The 22,247-nt window shown below is 40.1% G+C and overlaps 1 protein-coding gene across 1 annotated transcript in view; it reads right to left on the bottom strand.

Moving 5' to 3' along the window:
- KLHL14 (kelch like family member 14) overlaps positions 1-22,247 on the bottom strand; it is a 96,327-nt gene that overhangs the window by 39,725 nt on the left and 34,355 nt on the right. The gene's annotated exons all lie outside the window — the stretch shown is intronic.

Below are 22,247 nucleotides of genomic sequence, written 5' to 3'. Positions count from 1 at the left end.
ATTTATTCCTCTTGGGAGTAAAGATATCCTTTTACTCTTTTTCTTGGCCTCCTCACAACGAGATAAAAATGGATTATGATAGATACGCTTTTCTAATCTGCTCTTTTCCACTGTGACTATATGGTAAACTATTTTCATTTCAATAATTATAGATCTTCATTTATAGTTTTTAATAGTAATAAGCTATTTTCTATGGATAAACTAAAATTTATTCAATAATCCCTAACTATCAAACACAAGTAGGAGTTCAATTCATTGCTGTGATAAACAACACTGAAATTTATGTCTTTGAACATAGGATTATTTATTTTTTTAAACATTTTATTTATTTATTTTTTAAAAGATTTTATTTATTTATTTGACAGAGAGAGATCACAAGTAGGCAGAGAGGCAGAAAGTGAGAGAGAGAGAGAGAGAGAAGGAAGCAGGCTCCCTGCTGAGCAGAGAGACCAATGTGGGACTCAATCCCAGGACCCTGAGATCACCACCTGCACCAAAGGCAGCTGCCTAGCCCACTGAGCTACCCAAGCGCCCAAACATAGGATTATTTCTTTAGAACTAATTCCTAGAATTAGAACTACTGAAATCAGGACCATTATACTTTTTTTTTTTTTTTTTTTAGAGGAGGGGAGGTGCAGGGGGAGAGGGAGGGAGAATTTTTTTAAAAAGATTTTATTTATTTGAGAGAGGGGGAAAGAGAGAGAGAGAGAGAGAGAGAGAGCATGAGTGGGGGACAGGAGCAGAGGGAGAAGGGGAGGGACAAGCAGACTCTGTACTGAGTACAGAGCCTGATAAAGGTCTCAGTTCTAGGATCCTGAGGTCATGACCTGAGCCAAAATCAAGAGTCCCAGGCTTAACTGACTGAGCCACCCAGGCATTCCCAGGAGCATTATATTTCTTGAAAATCTATCTTTTTTAGTAATAAATTACATAAATATAAATAAATATTTTTTCAAGATTCCTAGGTGAGAGTGATATACCAATATTTATTGATGAAAATGACATAATAAATAAACTACTGATAATTTAGTAATGTTCCTTGACTAATTACATTTCAATGGCAGTTTTGAATTCAGTGTATGCAGAAGACATCACAGATTCTGCTTACAGAGAAGGACGAGCCTTGCAAGCGTGGATTCAAGGACCTTGGCTATGACCCCGTGGCTCTCCAGAGTTCACAGACTGCCAGCCACAGCTTTGGTTGATGATGATTTAGACACGCAGTTCACTTAGCATATGATCACTCATGGAACCCATTTCCTCTTTCATCCAAGTTGCTCACTTCACGATATAACAAAGTGTTACAGTAGTAATATTAATTCCGGTACTAAGCAGGCAAGTAAAAAGTTCTCATTAAAGCAGAGTAATTATAGATACATATCGGAATAAAGTAGGATTTTAACTGTGGGCTATTTAAATTAACTTCCGAGATTGAATCTTTTTATGTGCACTGAGGGCTTCCCCCTGGAATTCATGGCAACCACTTCAGTGCTCTTCAGGCGGGCGGAGAAAGGCTGAAGGAAGAACTGTCTGTTCATTGCCAGGGCCGCAGACGGCCATGACGGCCGCCTGCTCAAACTCGCCTTCCCTGGACTGCTGCAATTTTGAACGGAGCCACTAGATGGTGTACGCTGTTCTTTGCTTGCCCCCCGGAAAAAAGCGTCAAGATCTATGCTCAGAGATGGGGCTGTAAGTGAGGCCAGCAAAAACAAAGAGGAAAAGTACAACTGTAAGACAAAAATTAAGGGGATCTTTTAAAAAACCTAGTTTCCTTTTTTTTTTTTTTTTTGGATGCAGATCACTCCAAGCTGGAGAACAAGATCAGTATTATTTTCTTCACTTCATTTTTCTCAAGTAATTCCAAACACATGAGATGGACCAGAATCTCACTTTGATTCTCTTGCTGTTCATAGTAACCTATCTTTAAACTTCACCCCTTAGTGCTGAAAGCAATATCATTTATTTTCTCTTTTAGAAACTTATATGGACAGGGGCGCCTGGGTGGCTCAGTGGGTTAAAGCTTCTGCCTTCAGCTGGGGTCGTGATCCCAGAGTCCCAGGATTAAGCCCGGAGTTGCATTGGGCTCCCTGCTTCCTCCTCTCTCTCTGCCTGCCTCTCTGCCTACTTGTGACCTCTGTCTGTCAAATAAATGAATAAATCTTTAAAAAAACAAAACAAAAACTCATATGGACAACTACTTAGCAGGGCTATCCTATGTTAATAGTATTAAAGGGCGGGGTATTTAAAGTAGGCCAGGTTATCCAATAATTGAAAGATCTGCAGGTAAGTCCTGTGGTGTTTTGTGGCAGAGGTGTAATGAATTAGAATCTAGAGCTACCCTTCTATCTACAAGCAACTTTGATCCATGCATCAATATAAATTTGTATTTCTCTATTTAGTATGTACATGGTTGGGAAAATGATTGGGTTTTCTTTGCTTTTTAGGGAGTAATTCACAACATTTTTAAATGGTAAATAAATTGCTTTAAGAAGCAAACGTTTTAGAGAAGTTGAAAGAATAAACACCTTTTCCTTAAAGTTCTTTCTTGGGGTTTTACATATGCAAAGGCACTAAGCTGTTGATGACTTTTCTTTCTTTTTTTTTTTTTAAGTAGCCTCAACATACCTTTTACTCTTTATTGAATTAATTAAAAAAAAAAGTAACCTGCTTTCTGTTAAGAAGCAAACATTTTAGTTAAGAAAACAAACTGAGGGGTGCTGAAAAGGGGGTGGGTGGGGGATGGACTAGATGGGGGATGGGCATTAAAGAGGACACTTGCTGTGATGAGCACTGAGTGTTGCATGTAAGTGACAAATCATTACATTCTATTCCTGAAACTACTATTACACTCTATGTTAACTAACTGGAGTTTAAATAAAAACTTGAAAAGTTAAAAAAAAAAAGAAGAATAAAAAATAGTCCTTCCTTTTACCTTAAATTACTCTCCAATTTTTAAAAATAATACATGCATTTAAACTATGGATGATCTTTTTATGATTAAGTAGGTCCAACATATCTCCTACTCTTTCTTGTCATATTAACCTAAGTCCTATATGAATCATAGATCCTCATTTCAAGTAGCGGTTAGTTTTCTGAATCTTTAATAGTCAAAGATGACTGTAGCAAATGGATAGGATCATCCTTTGTGGGGAAAATCATCTTCAAACCAACAGGGCCTCAGAGCTCTCAAGGACTGCTCAAAGTTCATTTCCTTGACACAATAATGAGACGAAAAAAACATCTCTAGGTGGATCTTCAGTTGGAAAATCTAAAAAGTCAGTGAAATTACTAGAAGGCCCTAATGGTGTTTCTGAAAACAGACACTAATTTTATGTTCTCATTTTTTGAATTACATTCATCTGACATTTAGAAGTAATTTTAAGGAAAATTTTTTTATTAGCTGAGAGATGAGATTTCTTGGACTATAATGATAAATGATGACTATAATTTTAGAAATATAGTCAACTCATGATTATTCAATGGCCAGTGGTCTGGTTCATATATTATTCCAGTATTATTATTTCTTCTCTTACCTCCTTTCAGCCTGTCCTTTGGTTATTTAATCCTTCAGAGAGTGGGTAAAGCCAAAGAGCAGTGGTAAATGTGAACAAATTGATCATGTATCAGCCATGAAAAAACTTTGCTTTTTGGGCAGGCGTGTGTGATGAAAGACTAGGACGATAAGGTGATTTGATTTCTATAAATGGTGAAGTTTTTAGATTGCTTAACTTTTAACAATAAATTTTAGTCTTTTACTTTGTATATAATTAATATTTAAAATTGTTTTTATATCATTTTAGATCTAGTTTATAATTTAATTTTTTAAATATTACTTCCATAGATATGAATCTTTTACATTGTAACTCTTGAAGGCTTTGGGTTTAATTTATTTTTTACATATTATTTGTCCTTCTGTCCTCATCTGCCTGTCTAGGCTGGGCTCATACAAGCAAAATCAACTCATGTTGCGATTGAAATATCCTCACTCTTCAAATTGGCCTTCCCAGTGGTGGTCAAGGTATTGGACCAATAGCTCTAAAACGTCCTATGCATCATGTTGTATATATGGGTCACAGTTACTGAAGTGAGTGGACTGAATATTTTGGTTGTATTTGGCCCACTCTGACTGCATGAAAAAGTGTTACGCAAAGTTCCTGTTGCTGTGGTGTAATGGGCAGTCTTCAGGAAAGAACAATCTAGAATAACTGCAATTGGATGATAGATTTAAGTAACTGGAAAGAAAATATTATGGAAGGGAGAAGGTCTATATGACATAATCTTATTTTCTTAGAATTGAGCCATTAATTTCCTTTGACCCCATCTCTGCCCTTGCAGATGTCAATGATACTATTCATTTAATGGTAACTTCACAATTTGTATTTCTAGCATTTTCTCCTCCTCCATATAGACCAATTCTTGTCCTCTCTGGATACAGTCCCTTTAATATCTCTCAGCCTTTAGATCTTCCATACTTCATTCGTATGCTCACCAAATAGTCACCAACAATGTACCAGGCACAAATCTGGATGTGATGCATAGAGAAGCGGCAACACAAATGTTTAAGATTAAATCTATTCTCTCCTATAGTTGTATCTTCTTCTTGGTTTCCTCTTCTGAGGAAAGACATCAGCTCAATTTGGCCAAGCCAGACCGTCTCTTATCTCCTACTGCCCAGCATTATCATATGAAGTCTAACTCTATAAAATGAGTTCTAATTTGGTCATTCTTTCATTGTTTTCATAGCCATTGCTGTAAATCAGGCCCTTATCATCTCCTGCCTGGGTTACGCAATCAAAGGGTAGCTTGTCTTCCATCTCTCCTTTTCCAATTCACCCTAAATTGGCTTTTAAAATGCCGGTTTAATTATGATATTTCCCTCCTCAACGATTTTTTTGGTGACTCCCCACGGACCGTAGAATACGATCTAAATGGTTTTCACTTGATCCTTTCCACCTGTTCTCAACCCACCTATCAGCAGTTCCCAACTCTTTGTGGTTTTCTCAATTTAAAACGCAATGTCACATTCAGCTTTTGTTCATGTTGTTCTCTCTCTGGCCAGAATAACAACTCATCACGTTGGTATGTCACTTGCCAGTTTACAAGGGACTTTCCCATGCACCTTCTGTGAGGTAGGCAGGGATTATTTTCTAGAGTTTAAAATAGAAGGAACCGAGGCTATGAACACATAAATGGGTGACCGAGGATTTTATGATTAGCAAGAGCAGATACAAACGCCCATAGGCACTAGCACCAAAGCACAGATTAGAGTGAGGTGTAGCATTTTTAGTGAATGAAATGAAATTGGAATATAGGCTCCCATCAGTATTTGGTGTCATATATTCTATCCAGAAGCCTTTTTTACATAGAAAGCCAATTCTTAAATTGGATTTATTAGACTAATCAGAGTTTTAAAAAATTCAGTATTTTATAGTCACTGTAATAAGCTCATACTCTCTCTTTTTTTTTTTTTAAGAGACATGGGGGTTGGACAGAGGGAAAGAGAGAGAGAGAGAGAATCTGAAGGAGGCTCCACACCCTGCACAGAGCCCAGTGTGGGGCTCAATCTCACAACCCTGAGATCATGACCTGAGCTAAAATCACAAGTTGGAGGTTTAACTGACTGTGCCACCCAGATGCCCTATGCTCCACTCTAGTTTTAATACTCGTGTATTTTTATAGTGACATAGTTATACTCAACAGTATTGCTACAGTTGAGCTTTCATGAATACTTTGTAAAAACAGCACCTGCCAATTTCATCAAAATGTATAATACACTGTGCTACAATTTGATGGAAGCACACTATTTCAACAAATATTTGGCTAGTATCTGTTTTGTGCAACTATGATAGGAAATTAGTACACAGTCCATAGAAAGAATACATTTTCAGAGCTTGCCCACAATTTTTGAACTTGAACTATAAATATGTTAATATCCCTTAAGTCCACTATTCAAAGATCTGGATAAATGGGATATTTCTCTCATCATTAACAACTATAAGCACTTTGGGGCCTCCCTATATGACATTATATATGTATATAACACTATTATGTACATATATATGCATGTATATGTGTGTATATCTGTGTGTGTATATATATATATATATATATATATTTATGTCTATATCTAAATCAATCAATCTATCTATCTAAACCTCAAACAAATTGATGTAACATTCATCCACACTGATCAGTGTATCAATACGATGTGAAGGTAAAGTGGCCTTGGTCCCTGTGGTTTTACTGATTGCCAGGGTTGCTAAGCTGCTCTTTCTTCAATAATGACTACATGTGCTTGACACAGTGGCTGTCAGATAAATAAGACACAAGATTCTTGCTTGCAGTCTAGGAAGGCAGGCATTTAAACAACTACCACACAAAACAATAAGCTTTCTCAGGTAGGTGTGGGCAGTGCTCTGTGCCACCCCAGAGGAAGCAGCAATGTTCTGAAGCAGCCATGCCGAGGAGGTGAATTTCACCTTGTGCGTTCTGGGGATGTGTCAATGGAGTGGAGATGAAGATACGGATTAAAACAGAAGATAATAAAGATAACACTTATTGGCAGAATGGAGAAGAGGTCAGAGGAGAAGGACAAGTCAGGGGTGAAACTTAAGTTTTCAGGTTGGGGAGATGAAAACGAATACAGAATACAGAAAAAAGACAATGGGTGTGAAGGCAGTTGGAAATCCAGTAGTCGGTATCACGAGAGAGGTCTGGGAAGGAAACGTAGACTGGTGGTCTATCACCAACCACCACAGATGCCACAATGCAGGAAGGGTGTTTGGGATGAGAAGAGGGCAGGCATGATGTTTTGCCAAACACTAGTACCTGAAGAGTAACTCGGAAAGCGGCGGCCAGGGAGGCACCTGCGAAAGCACATTTTTCCCAAAGCTGCTTTTTCAGAGTAAGAAGATGACTTCACCAGATAGACGCAGCTTTCATTGAGATGAAGGATGTATCAGAAGTGCTAGGAGTGGAGAAGGGAGTTGAGGGAAATTGGGAGGGGAGATGAACCATGAGAAGCTATGGACTCTGAAAAACAATCTGAGGGTTTTGAAGGGGCGGGAGGGTGGGAGGTCGGGGAACAAGGTGGTGGGTATTATAGAAGGCACGGATTGCATGGAGCACTGGGTGTGGTGCAGAAACAATGAATTCTGCTACACTGAAAAGAAATTAAAAAAAAAACCAAGGTGCTAGGAGTGTCAAATGGATGCTCCCTGGATTGAACTCACCGCCCAGCAAAACCCTCCTTGTTCTTCATGAGTTCAATCCCACACCCACCAGGATGCCTCACATGTTAACAATTTAAAAATTGCCCTTCCTCTCCTCTTCCTCAAATTATTTTTCTCCTTTGGTAACAGGTGTATTTTAAGATGATCTTCACGTTGGTTTTATTGAATGGAAATGTGGGAGAATGGTTATGGCACAGTGGCCAGGTGACAAGTAGAGTTGCAGAGAACAAAGTGTGTTCTCTGAAGAGAAGGCTCCCCCGCCCCGCCCCCCCATGTTGGCCAGCAGCAAGCTAGTGCTCCGAGGCTGGTGAATTTTAAGCCACTCTAACAGTTTTACACTCAGTTCCATGCCTCTGGACACGTAGGTAACATTAGTTGACAGGGGACAATGAAAGTGGCAAAGTCTATATTTAAAACCCCGCCAACAGAAACCCTGGGCATTTCTTGGGAGTCTGCAGAGGGGTGCACACTTCTGGGTGGTCTTGGAGAGACATGGGGGTGCGGCAGGCGTCTGCCAGCAGAGGTAAAGACCGGGCAGAGGCAAAAGGTAAGAGGTAAGCTCCTCCTAATGAGAACCATCTACTTAAGGGATAAAAGAAAGGAAAAGAATGACTTTCAAACTAGATTTTTATTGAAGTTAATAATACTCATTAAGAAGGATTCGTTATTGACATCTACATTCACTGAGCATTTGTTCAGGCTTGATTCCCATAAAATTTACATTTTTACCTGTTTTTTGTTCACTCGAGGGAAGGCCTCCTCTCCCCCAACCTTGACACATTTGTTTTAAATGGCTAATTAATCAAGCTCTTCTTTTTCACATGGCTGGCCTTCCTCAGTTACCAATCTAAAAATCTTTATGTGGTGAAGAATGTTAGAACACTTAATTCTCACACAAGTTTTGGGAAGCCTTCTCTAATAGTCTGTCTCAGAGCACAAGCAAAGGGAACACACTTGCCTGACTCACCATTTCGATCCGCGGTTACCCATCTGACCTTGAAAAAGAGACAGGATGACTCTCCCGTAGGACCCTCCCAGTAATGGCTTTTCCTTCTACATTTAGTGACAGGCAGGAAGCCTCAGTTCAAACCTATGACATCTCTCAGATACAGGGTGCCTTTGCTTTATCACAAACAGAGCCTCAAGTCTAACATGGTAGGAACAACCATGACAAAAATGCGAGAGGAAAATGTAACCAAGAGGGATGTGGGGAAAATGGAGAGGAGCGAATACAGGAGCAGAGCGGTGTTCTGTGAATAAGGAACTCACAGAGCCCAACAGTGAGCCACACTACGATGACAGCGGTCTTAGTTCTTGCTACAAGACACCAATAGGGTTTTCTGGAAAAGGTGAATCAGACCACTAATTTTTACTTCATTTTTTAAAAGATTTTATTAATTTATTTGAGAGAGAACAAGCGAGCATGAGGTAGGGAGGGGCAGAGGGGAAGGGAGAAGCAGACTCCTTGCCGAACAGGGAGCCTGACATGGGGCTCGATCCCAGGACCCTGAGCTCATGACCTGAGCTAAAGGCAGATGCTTAACTGACTGGATTTGGTTTCAGAAGACTGTGGGGAGGGGAAAAGGCGGGTCAGGGTATATGCTTCCCGGGCTTCCTTCTTCTGGGTCAGTGTGGGCTACGTCTTTGGTTTGAATGAAGGTCCTGTTAATCTCCTCAACACTGCCCCTCTGTCCCTGGTTCTGCTAACTTCCCCCACTTTTTGCCTTTCAAATGATGGGGGCATTGGAAAGCAGGGTGCACCACTCCATGAGGGGGGCAGCTCTTAATGTCTGCTTCCTGCTGGAATTCTGTGTAATTCATCAAGCATGCTTCAACTTTCCTATGGCACCTTGTGAGCTCTCATGTCTGCATAATTTGCAACAAGGAGCTAATTAATTTCCATTCAAAATGGCTCCAGTGAATTAAAAGATTCTGATATATACTTTTCTAAATAATCCAGTTGGAAAAAAAAAATACCATGTTAGGAAGAGATCAAATAATGTCAGTTACAGGTCAAAGAACTCCTAACAAGCTTTCATAGAACACGGCCTAATAGAAAGAACACTAAATTAATTTAGGTCAGAAGCCACAGGTTTGAGTCACAAATTCATCAATTATTGCATGACCTTGACAAGTCACTTAACCACTCTGAACTTTAGTTTCCTCATATGTCAGACAGTGGTAATAATGCCTGACCTGTTGATCTCAAAGGGTTATTCTGGGTGACTCAATGAATGATAGACTTGGACGTGTTTTCCAAATGTGAGGACTGGATAGGGGTATCACCCAAGGTTATTATGAGGATAAAATATATCCAGTAAATACATGTAAAGTTCCATTATCCTGGAAAGCCCTCTGTACATGCCTACTCTGATGCTTAAAATTATACTAATAAGATAAAAGCAGCACAACATTGAGTTGAAGAGGTAGAAGACAACTGGTTAGTTCCATATTCTGGCTCCACCAAACTATCTGGGAAACACTCCTTGACCTTGGTTTCCTATTAATAAATGGAAAAATAATGATACCAAGCTCAAACTGTCATGCTGAGTACCCCATGCAGCACAATGTCTTACAAAAACTAGTTCGCCACCTAGTTAGCCTTAAGTCATGGAGGTTGAGAGAGAGCATCTCATTGAAGACAGTGTCATATGGTAGTTAAGCATCCGGGTTTGGGTGTAAGAAAACTCGTGCCTTGGGGCTGCCTGGGTGGCTCAGTGGGTTAAGCCTCTGCCTTCAGCTCAGGTCATGATCTCAGGGTCCTGGGATCAAGTCCCACATCAGGCTCTCTGCTAGACAGTGAGCCTGCTTCCTCCTCTCTCTCTCTCTCTACTTGAGATCTCTCTCTGTCAAATAAATACAATCTTTAAAAAAAAAAGAAAGAAAACTCGTGCCTTGGCATATTAACTGTAATTTTCGACAAGTTATTTAGCCATCCTAAGCTTTAGTTTTTAAATCCTTACCAGGGTAGTTATATCTGCCTTAAAATGAGATCTAAATAAGAAGATGTATGCAATCTGTTTGGCACAATGCTGGCCACAGAATAAATGCTCAATTAAAATGTTTGTGCTCATTTTGGTGTTGCTAAAATTAAAACTCCCTTCCTTACTTTTTTATCCTTTATTGCTTTTGCATATATAGTCTGAAAAGAGGCTGGTTTACATAGAAGATACTTGCAAGTTCAAAGACAGAATTAAGACAACCAGAAAATGTAACTGCATACATTTAAGGGCTGGACTTATCTTTGAAAGGCGGACATTGTCTCAGCACAAGCAGCAGAGAACCTCCTGGAGGACCCAAATGGCTGTTGAGCCAATGTTTAGCTACTTTGGGGGCCGGCTTGTGGCGCTGGCAAGAGTGAGAGGCAATCCCCCTACTCAGCCTTTGCTCACTGTCTGTGGGCTGTGTCCTGTGAGCCAGCAGGGGAGTGGAAGTGAGTCAACAAGGTAGACAGAGTGTCTGCTTTCCTGGTGCTGGCAGAGGAAGTATTTCATTTATGCTCAGAGCAAAGTCTATCTCCAAAGTTAAAAGGGAAGTTCACAAAATATTCCCTGAGAGTCAGTATGGTTTGTGATTTAAGAGTGTGATCTCTGGAGCGAGACTACCTGAGTTTGAATCTTAGAGAAAGCAAGCAAGTGAGGGGGAGGGGGAGGATGGGGAGGGGAGGGGAGGAAGACACTTTAGCAGACTCTGCACTGGGCATGGAGCCCAACGTGGGGCTTGATCTCAAGGCCCTGAGGTCATGACCTGAGCTGAAACTGAGAGTCAAACACCAAACCCACTGCACCACAAAGGGGCCCCTTGGCTTTGCTTCTTACTCAGGGCATTGGACAATTTTTTACCTCTTTTTTTTTTTTTTAAGATTTTATTTATTTATTTGACACAGAGAGCTTAGCCATGACCTGAGCTGAAGGCAGATGCCCAACTGACTGAGCCATCCAGGCACCCCTATTTTACCTCTTAATGCCTTGGTTCCTCCCCTATAAAATGGAAGTGATAGTGGATCTTGTGCCATGGGATTGTTGTGAAGATTGAATGAGCTAATGCAGGTAAAGGGCTTAGTCTAAAAAACGTTAGTTATGAGACCCTAAGTATTGTTGCACTACCAAGAAGTATGATTTATGAATAAAATAGTTATGTCCTTAGATTAGAGTGCAAAGGTCAGTAAGCTACAGGTTGTAGGTCAAATCCACTTCTCCACCTATTTTATAAATAAAGCTTTCCTGGAACAGAGCCATGCATATTCGTTCCTGTGTCACCTATGGCTACTTTGATGCTATAGTGGCAGAGTTGAGTAGTGGTGACAGAGACCAGAAAAAGTTCATTGACCCCTGGATAGACAGCTACTACTAGCATATTTTTTTCTCAAAAGGAAAAGTTGTGGTAGATATTCTTTATTCTGGGAAATGTGTTATATTCACGTGTCTGCATTCTGTCAGGTGACATACACTGCAAACAAGTGAAATTCAGATGACCTCAGACGGTACTGCTTTATGCCCTCCCAGCCCCCATCAGTTCTTCTAAAGGAAGCAACATGCACGAGATGATGCCACTAACCAGCTTTCAGCAGAATCAGCGTCCTGGTATTTTCCAGCGTGTTAATGGATTCACACCGTTCCATCCTCTCTTTCAGTGGGCTTGTGTTACCAACAGTGACAGATGCCTATACGAAGCTGTAGGGCACAGCCCCTGGCTTGGAAAAAGCATCCCCTCCATATAGAGCCAGTGGAGCTGTAGAGGGAATGAAACCCTTATCTTTTGCTTTCCTCAGATCATGGTACAATCAGGCATTGGCTCTCATATTTGTGAGTGACTAAACTTGGATAAGAGAACAAAAGTTGCTTCTTAAAAAGATACGTATTTCACGTTTCTGTTTTCTTTTTGAAAACAGTATGGGAAACTTAACAGTTTCCAAAGGTCAAGAAGGGTTATTCTGTGTAGTGAAAGCTCTTGGTAGTGCCCCCTTTTGGCTTCATCCTGGACTCACGTCTACTAAGCTTTTCAGTTTAGGGCGGAGACCAGATGGTGATGAAACCCTGACGCGGAGGTTAGCATAGGAACTGCACATCAAAGAAACATGTCCACGAAATAGGAGAACCATTCTGGGTTATTTTCTGGACGGGATCTAGAAACCCATTTACATGTATTTGTGACAAACACAATGTAAGATATCAGACCTTGCAAATTTAATAACATTGAAGGCACCTAACCATTACAATTCTTAATTCATCAGCACCTAGATCTTTTGATTATCACTCAGGTCAGGAAAAAAGGACTTGGATTTTTGACAAGAAGAAAGACAAAAAAGGAAGCTTTATCTTTTTTTTTAATATAATGAAAGCTCTAACGTGGAAGAAGTAATTTAATCCTAGGAAATGTTTATGCGCACATAAGAGCAGCTACTTGTACTTGGTAAACTTAGTGATGAAACACCTCAAACAAATTTATGACCGGACAGGAAATGGAGATCTAAGATTTACCAACACTCTTCAGACAAAGGAGGCCACCCGCGTCATTAGTACAAGATGAAACAGACAAGCATGGAAGTGGACATGCGCAGTTTTTCCCTCTTTAGCAAATTACGTCTTGGCACACAGATCCTACAATTAGGACCTCTTCCAGCGGAGAGCTAGACAAGAGAGCGGTGGCAGGAGTTGTAAGTCCCCTAAGATGGAAGTTCACCTCATTCTAGAATGATTTTCCCCAAGAATAACTCAATACAATATTCTTCCTTAGATCATTAATTAGTAACAAAGGAGATAGCAGAAAGTTCAACAAATATATATATTTATGATATTAATATATTAAATTTGTATAGATAACTTTCCATTTTATTCCACAGAGTGTTGACATGGCCTGCCCAGCCTTGCTTGGCCTTTAACTCTTTATAATACACACTCTGTGATTACCCCTGTAGTAAGAAACACAGGAGTGCAGGGTCTGGAGGTCTTTCTGGGTACACATTTGGCTCTGCCATTTACCATCTGTGGGGCCCTGAGTAAATGACTTGATATCTCTGTGCTTCCATTTCTTCATCTCAAGCATAAATAATCAGAGTGCCTAATACCCTAGTGGTGCTGTAAGAATTAAATGAATAAATGCTAGTGAAGCGACTAGACCCTGTGCCTTCCACATAGTAAGTATCTCTTTCTTGTGTTGTGCTTTTTCCTTATCTGTGTCATTTGCTAGGGGTAGTGAGGTCAACTGTGTCTTCCAAAAACATAGGTTTAGGTCCTAACTCCCAGGACCTGAGAACATAAACTTCTTTGGAAGTAGGGTCTTTGCAAATGTAATCAAGTTAAGAGGAAGTCAGACTGGATTAGCCAATGAGAGATGTTTTTATTAAAGGAAAGGAGAGAAAGATTTGGACTAAGGAGAGTGTCACAGGGAGGGAGTCTATGCAAATATGAGGCAGAGATGGGGGGAATGAAGCTACAAGCCAAGGAATCTTGAGCATTGCCAGGAGCCGTCAGAAGTCAGGAAGAAGAGAAGAAGCATTCTCCCTCCTGTCTTGGGAAGGGCCCGTGGCCCGTGGCCCGTGGCTCTGGGGACACTTTGACTTCAGACTTCCAATCTCCAGCAACGAGAGATGATACGTTTTGTTGTTTTAAGTCATCTAGTTTTTGGTATTTTGTTATGGCAGCTCCAAGAAATGAATGCACCAGTAAACTAGATGAGAAAGTGGGGACTTGTGGAAGAACAAAATGAGACATTAAAAGATGAAACTCAGTACCTAAAAGAGGGCTTGCATGTGGTTCATCGCCTGTTCTTTGAATCTAGTTATTTCATAGGGCTACCCATTTTTTTCTTGGTATGGAGGGCAGTAAGTTTGACCAGCAAAGCTGGGTGGCAGTCAGCTCTCCAGGGTAAATGCGAGCATCACAAAGCTTTCTGTCACCTGGAGCTGTGCCATTGATACAGAAGTGGAAATTTATTAAAATTAAGTAAAACCCGAAACTCAGCTTCTCTGCTGTAGCCATGTTTCCAGGGCTTAATAGCCACATGTGGCTAGTGGCTGCTGTATTGGGCTTTGATGTTTGAAAGAACATTTCCATCATTGCATAAAATTCTATTGGACAATGCTGGATGATATTTTTATCGTTGATAAGATTTATTTGGGAGGCAAGTAGAACAAGCGGACAGGTTGTGTAGGAAAAAGGAAAAGAGTCATACTCTTGTAATATGAATAATAATTCCATCATTTTTTATAGAAAAAAGAAAAAGTGACTATGGTAGAATTTATACTTGGACAGCTGCTCATAAGACAAGTCTCACTTGCTGAAGAGCCTACTGTTTTCTTCATAAAATCATTTACATCACTGCTTTTCTGTAATTTGGACAAAGGATACTGTATTAATTCTTTTAGACTGAAAATTAGTATAGCTGAAAATGCATCTCTATCCAGGGCTTCACCATGGAAAAGGATGGCAGGCTTCCCCCTCATCAGGTGGAGGCACACTTCGTATGAAATTGGTTAATATTTTGGTCCCTTAATACTGAGAGGGAAGTAAATGCTACAAGGCGACAAATGAGATCAAAAAATCTGTGAGCCACAATCTCTTTCCTCCTCTTCAGATCCAATCATACAGATGAATAAATTGCTATAAAAAATACCAAAAATAAAACTAAAAACAATGACTGAATCATTTTTTTTTAATCTCCTGTACTCTGTGTTCAGGTAGCAAGAAATTTAATTCCAGTCGGACCAGTCTCCTGTGATTTTTTTTTTCCCTTTTCATCTAAGATATTTTTAATGCTCAGAGGCATTATAATAGAAAAGCATGTATTTTTGCTTGGTTTATACCCATCATCCTTACCATTACAACAAGACAAAAGCATTAAAGTAAAATTAATCATGTCAAAAGATTTTAGCAAAAACAAGTGAGACCATGCATAAAGCATCGCTTTGTCTAGTGTGAAGTCATGCTCTGATTAAAAACATATAATGAAAGCGAAAGCGATACATCATTGCCTTAGCAGTAGGGTTTTCTGAAAGCACTTTGCGGTTCTCGACATAAAAATGTGGGAAGATTTTGGTCTTTGAAACTCACAATGATTATTGTTCTAGCCAAATAGCAGGAGTTCAATCTTAATTTTTTTTTTTTTAAAGAAATTAAGACTTAATGACCAAACAAGGCATGCCGGTTAGGATTAATAATTAGCACACGCTGAAAGGAGCAATAGTTTGCCTTGGCATCAAGACACAGAGGTAAAAAAAGTGTCTGCTCAGCATACCCCTTTCAACAAAACCATTGTTGAAGCCTGCCGAATGTGGCCAGGCTCTTAGGGTACCTTCCACGAAAGGTACCATCAAAAACAGTATAATTAATAAATACAAAGGTGTGATCAGAGTGATGGTTCCCCAGTCCGGGAGGTCGTCTTGTGTATGATATGTAACACCAGTTTCTAACTGGCCAGAGAATCAAGAAATGCAGATTTACTTCCCAACGCCAGTGCAAGGTGATCTCAGGGATCTGAAAAGGAAGAGTTTGCTTATTTGCACTTTGCCTTAATTACTCCTTTATTTCGATGGAGATATTCGCATACAATAATCACTCACCCCAATTATCTTTCCATTTTTTGGTTGTAATTTTGAAAGTCATTTCAATTCTTCTTTTAATGAGTTCTCCTTCAATGATAAAAACCATTTTGTTCTATGGGAATTATGTGTATCGATGCAATTTTTGTCTATATACATGTTTGCATATCTCTATTGTAGATGCGTAGTAGTTTACGTATATATAATAAGCAGTAGAAACAGTGAAAATCACATAAAGTCAGAGATAATTAAACTATTTGAGGAGAGGCAAAATTTTAAAAATTCCATCCCTAATGCATTATAATATTTGGAATGTACTTTTAAACATTTCCTCTAATATAGAGGCATCCAGTCTTCTGTGGATAAATATCGCTCCTGCTGATGAGGTCACACCGAGACAGGAACAGAGAGAGATGCACAGAGAAGCGAGCTATCTGTTCTAACTCATAAATGTTCATAAGAGGAGCGAGGATATTTTGCATGTGATAAGAAGGGTGCACCAAATTATTCGTTGAATTTAAGGGTGCATGGGCTGTAATCATTAATGCTTTAAAAGAAATATTTTGGTAATCCTTCTGAGAGCTTGGGAGGATTGCACTTTTCCGCCCACTTTGAAGTTAGGTGTGTCTAGGTGATTTATTTTGCCAATAAAATGTGCTAAATTCAGAGTAGGAGCTTAAAGAGTCCAAGCGAAACTGTCCTCTCCCTTGCCACGGCAAGAGTGACAAGTCAAATCGTGGAACTGTCATGAACCTGAGGATTGGTATAAGAACTCGAACAGTGATCCCAGCCAACCTACTGTAGACAGGTGACATGAAGAGAAATAAGCCAGTAATATTTGGGATTGTTGGGACACCTGGGTGGCTCAGTGGGTTAAGCATCTGCCTTAGGCTTAGGTCATGGTAGCAGAGAGTCCTGCATTCTCCCTGCTCTGTGGGGAGTCTGCCTCTCCCTCTGCCTGCTGTTCCCCCTTGCTTGTGCTCACTCTCTCTTTCTCTCAGTCTCTCTGACAAATAAGTAAAGTAAAATCTTTAAAAAAAAATTGGGGGATTGCTGTTATGACCCCTTAGCCTAGCCTCCCCTCTTCTGACTGATAATAGGCTTTGGTATCAAGAAGGCCCAGAGTGGCTGATGACAAGAGAGCTGAGACCCGAGGGTGGAAGGGTGGAAATGCGTGTTATGGCACGGAACACCACTTGGGAAAGGCGACTTGCTCTTACTCAGCAGATCGCTTCTCTCATAATCTTCCACTCCAAGGTTGGAAGACAGAATCTTGACAATGTGCCTTGGTCGCTGTTGGTAGCATCCGGCAAGAGCTACAGAAAAAGAGATGATCTCACAAATAAAGTTGGCCCATTTATAAGCAGAAGTGAAAAAAAATGGGAGTCCAGAAATTCAGGAGTGTGCAGTACTGGAATAAATAACTTTTTTGAATCTCACCTGGTAAAAGATTTTGGTTTTGTGCATCATACACAAAATGAGGCGCATTTTAAGCAAAATAGCTTAATTACAACTCAGCTGACAAAGACCAAATTAAAGATATGGCTTTCACAGTAATATTACCACATTAGAATATCTTGGAGGAAAGTTTCAACAAAGGATGAGATACCCAGTAAATCTTCTAACTCAGGAAAAGAGTATAAAGGGGTGTGTGTGTGTGTGTGTGTGTGTGTGAGAGAGAGAGAGAGAGAGAGAGAGAGAGAGGGAAATTTTAAAAAAAAAGAAGGAAAAAGCAATCTAAGAAGTATATTGGAAAAGAACTGTGGATGTGGTTAGTGGCCATGGAGTGGATATAACATGAGAAGACAGCTACACTTTCTAGGGAGTTAACTGCCAAAAGACCCCCAGTCTGGATTAAAACAGGCTATGAAAATTAGAGATTTAAATATCTACAGACATGAAAGGTACTTAAAAACTCCTCCAGGGGCACCTGGGTGGCTCAGTGGGTTAAGACCTCTGCCTTCAGCTCAGGTCATGATCCCAGGGTCTTGGGATCGAGCCCCACATCGGGCGCTGTGCTCCTCAGGGAGCCTGCTTCTTCCTCTCTCTTTCTGCCTGCCTCTCTGCCTACTTGTGATCTCTGTCAAATAAATAAATAAAAATTAAAAAAAAAAAAATAAAAACTCTTCTGCCCCCAGGAAGAGCATAGTCTCAAGTTTTCTCAGATATGTCCAAAGAAGATAATGGAAAAAGAAGCGTCTCCTATAATGTGGAGCCAGGGGCCACGGAGAACAAAGGACAATGATCAGAACTAGGGAGGGCCCAGATCAAGGAACAGAACCTTGGATAGGCACCCTTCAGCATGTCTGTTTGGTGGGCCTGCAAAAGTGCTATGCTCTTTCCAGATGAAAATGCTTCTCGTGCTCATCCTGTCCCTAATCCATCACTCTGCAAGATGTGGGAGGAAACTAGGTAATTTATCTGATTGTTTAGTTTGTTTCCAGATCAAGATCAAGAACAAATGAGCCCGATACTGGAATGACTGTCCATCACTCAGAGATCATCACTGAACTTGATGATTTGTGGTGCTCTCCCTTGTGTGGAGGAGCAAGGGTACTTTGAGCATGGCCAGGAGAGTACGTGGAATATTTAATGTCCAGGAGGGCAGATTATAGTACGCAACTGCACTGCTCACCAGATACTTTGATTCTCTTCTTCCTGAACCCGGGGAAGATTGTGCTTCCCTGTCCCCTTAAAATGGGGTGTGGTCTTGTGACCGAGCATAAATGCTAAATGTCTCTTTTAAGTGCCAGTACAAGACACCAACAGCATATGCTCCCCCCATTGCATTGATGGTAGAGATCTGTGTTAAGATGCAGCCCCACACGCTTGGATCCCTGCCTGCCTCTGATGAATAGGTGTTCTCTGCCAACTCGCGTTGGACATGTAGCATGAATGAGAAATAATTTTTTTTTTTTTTTGGCTTAAGACCCTGAGATTTTGGAGTTGTTTCTTACCACAGCATAATCTAGCCCAACCTGACTGATACACATGGCTTCATGCTAGAAATAGATAGAAATTTCATTCTGAATCAAAGGTGTGTCTTCTTTCCCAAACTCCTGGTGATAAGAGCAGAAGGCAAGATTTAATCTTTTGCTTTGCTCTAGTTATATGCAAAATAGACTAAAGTAGAATAAAAATTTTTTAAGGAACAACGATCTTCCCAATACTGAGCCTACACAACCTTATGGGTATTATTTGATTTAATTCTCACAATAACTCTAAGAGATGGGTAGAATTACATTTGCTTTGCAGGTGAGAAGGCTCAGGGTGAAAAAAGCATACCAAGGTCTCAGTCAGCCAGTGCCTGGGGGTGAATTACAATTTAGATCTTTCCATCCTGAAAGATGAGGCCCTGTGTGTTTGTGTGTGTGTGTGTGTGTGTGTGTGTGTAGGGGGTGGGTTTTGTTGTTCCATTTTTGACACTGCCTCAAAGTTAAAAATGTCAAGAAATTTGTATTAAATTATGGCTAGTCAATAATATTAAATGCAAATTTTATCACTTACATATCATAACTTGCAGTTTAGTCCATAAACCAAGATAATATTCTTAATCTCTAGGATTAGGATATTCATTCAATTAACCTATACTAGTTTTATTCTCTGAATGTGGTACTATGACAAGTATATTGGATCCATTTAGATTTTCATGAGTGAAATGGGTCAGCACAGATTACAACCCATTCATCTGCTTGGATTCTTGACTAATGGCACTTGCTGGTGAGACAGATTGGTGTGGTCCATGAGGCAGCACTGCTTGATGGAAATACAGAGACCAGTGTTCTGTTCCTCATCCTGCCACTAAATCATCGTGTGGCTCTGGGTATGACACCTTCTTTCAGTCACTTAAAGTAAAAGCCAAATTTGTGAACCTGCCATAGAAGAGCCTACATGGTCCGGTTTCTGCGAACGTCTTCTGTCCCATGTCCTTTCTTTCTTCAGAATCCCAGCTCTTTGATTTTGGCCACGCATCTTCTTTCCACAGGGTCTTTGTACTCATTATTAGCTAACTGAAACAATCTTCTTTTCACATCTTTACTTGGCTAGCTGTCTCATCCTTCAGTTCTCAGCTCAAATACCTCTTGGATGGCATCCTCCAAGAAGGCTAAACTAGATCGGGTCTCTCTGTTACAAGATCTTACATACATACCTTTTACACCTTTCTGCTCTTCCTTCATATAACGATCACATTTTGTTATTATCTATTGCTACCTGGGATTGTTTATTCATGTTGGTCCTCCCCCCAGCTCAAACACTGGTGAAGGCATGATAATATTTGCTTTGAGTCGGCCTCGTTTTCTCTGCATTGAGAACAACGGTCGCTACCCAGAAGATATCAATTACATTTACTGAATAAATGAAATTAATGTGTAAAATGAGAGGGCTGGGCAAAGAGATCATCTAATCTTCCAGTATTCACATTCATTGGCTTGGCCAGACTTAGTCTGCATTTGCCTAGGAATGACACAGAGCACATTTAAGTAGCAAATATGACTCATTCCCCCTGTGTACTAGACTCAGTAGCAAGTACCACAGCTTGTATGCAACGAAAGCCTCAGAATTATTTGTACACATGCCGTTGTCTGGAGGAAAAAGCAACTTCTATATTCAAGGGAGGTATAAACCAGAAAGGAAGCCAACTAGTTTTTCCAGGCACCCAACTACCTTGAAATACAGTATTTTGGAAGTGACCACCAACACATATTTTTTTTTAAAAAAATCTATGAAAAATCCAGTAATGCACTGGTGCGTGAATACACAGTAGCAAATAATTCAAGATATATAGCAATGTGCAGCCATGGATCTCAAATTAGAATTGAGCTCATTGAAGGTAAAATTAGATGCTAACATATTTAAAAAGTCCAAACACAATTCTCTCTCCTTCTTCTTTGTCCAAAGTCATGGAAACAATCACGCTGCGAACTGAAATAAAAAGTTCCAGGCTAAGAAAGGACAACTGTCCTGCTATTGCATAAAGTTTTTAGATCACTATGTTTTCACTAACACCTCTCAGTTCTTTCAGCTCTTTCTTTCTTTCTTTTTCTTTTCTTTTTTTTTTTTTTTTTTTTTTTTTTTTTTTTTTTTGAGGGGGAAGGGGCAGAGGGAGAGGGAGAAAGAAAATCTTAAGCAGGCTCCATACTCAGCAGAGCCCAGTGTGGAGCTTGACATGGGGCTTGATCTCACAGTCCTGAGATCATGACCTGAACACATGACCTGATTCAAAATCAAGAGTCATATATTTGACCGACTGAGCCACCCCGGCACCCCACTCAGCTCTTACTTCTTCAATCGATCTTAAGAATTTCGTGAATGAGTCCCATATAATATGGTTCTTGCTGACTCCTCCAGCCACACCACCTACTTTCCTAGCCTCAGACTCTCCTACAGATACACAAATTCATTTCAGTTTCTAGAAGGCACCAACTCTGTCTTGCCTTTTGGCATTTCCAGTACTAGACCTTCTTACTAAAATACTTTTTCATCCGCTTCTTTGCCTTGATACTTCCTATCCATTTTTTCAACTTTACAGAAGGTCACTTTGAGGAAAGTTTCCCTAACCTTTCATATTTGGGGTCTTTTTTCTCTGCACCCCCCTCCCCAAGCACCCTGAGCTCTATTCCTTAACACTCCATATTGTAATTGCTTCCTTAGGTTCCTCAGAGGGAAAATGATCTTATGCGCATTCTAACCTCCCACACCCAGAACAGAGTGGGTATTCAGTAATTGCTTGTTACATGAAGGAATGAAGTCTGTAAATAAGTCTAAATTCTTCCCAGGCAGTTTCAGAATCATTCTGGAAGCACCTAATTGTTTCTGAGGTTCCCCTGCAATGAGAAATGCACTATGTATGGAATCTGAATCCCTGTCTAGAAACGAAATTAAATAAAATTAATTTGTGGGGTTTAGGTCTAAAGATAATATAAATAAAGGAAACCCACAGCTATAAAACCCTCAATTGATTTACTTTTTAATTCTTTCTAAATAAATAATCAAAAGAAAGAATTATTAGCTTTGACTAAATTGACTTTCCCTCCAACATATATCCTCAAAGAAATAAACTGAAGTCAAAAAAACAGAGGGGCCAAGGAAAGAAGTCCCAGTGAAAGGATCAGTGTGCAGACTTATTACTTCCTGAATAATCAGCACTTATTAGGTATCGGGTATGATCAAACCTGTGTTTATCTTTCAGAACTGAGTTTCATGGTCTTCTATAGGATTTGCTTTCTTGGTACTATTCCTTTAACATTTAAGGAAAGTATATTTTATTTTATTTGTTTTAAAGATTTTATTTATTTGTCAGAGAGAGAGACAGAAAGAGCACATGCATAAGCAGGGGGAGCAGCAGACAGAAGGAGAAGCAGGCTCCCCACGGAGCAGGGAGCCTGATGCGGAACTCGATCCCAGGACCCCGGGATCACGACCATAACCAAAGGCAGATGATTAAACTGACTGAGCCACCCAGGCGTTTCCAGAAA

The sequence above is a fragment of the Mustela nivalis genome (genome assembly GCF_964662115.1).
Source record: "Mustela nivalis genome assembly, chromosome: 14".
In the NCBI taxonomy this organism is placed as follows: Eukaryota; Metazoa; Chordata; class Mammalia; order Carnivora; family Mustelidae; genus Mustela; species Mustela nivalis.
The sequence above is the reverse complement of the archived record's forward strand: the minus strand, read 5'-3'. Positions and strand labels throughout refer to the sequence as shown.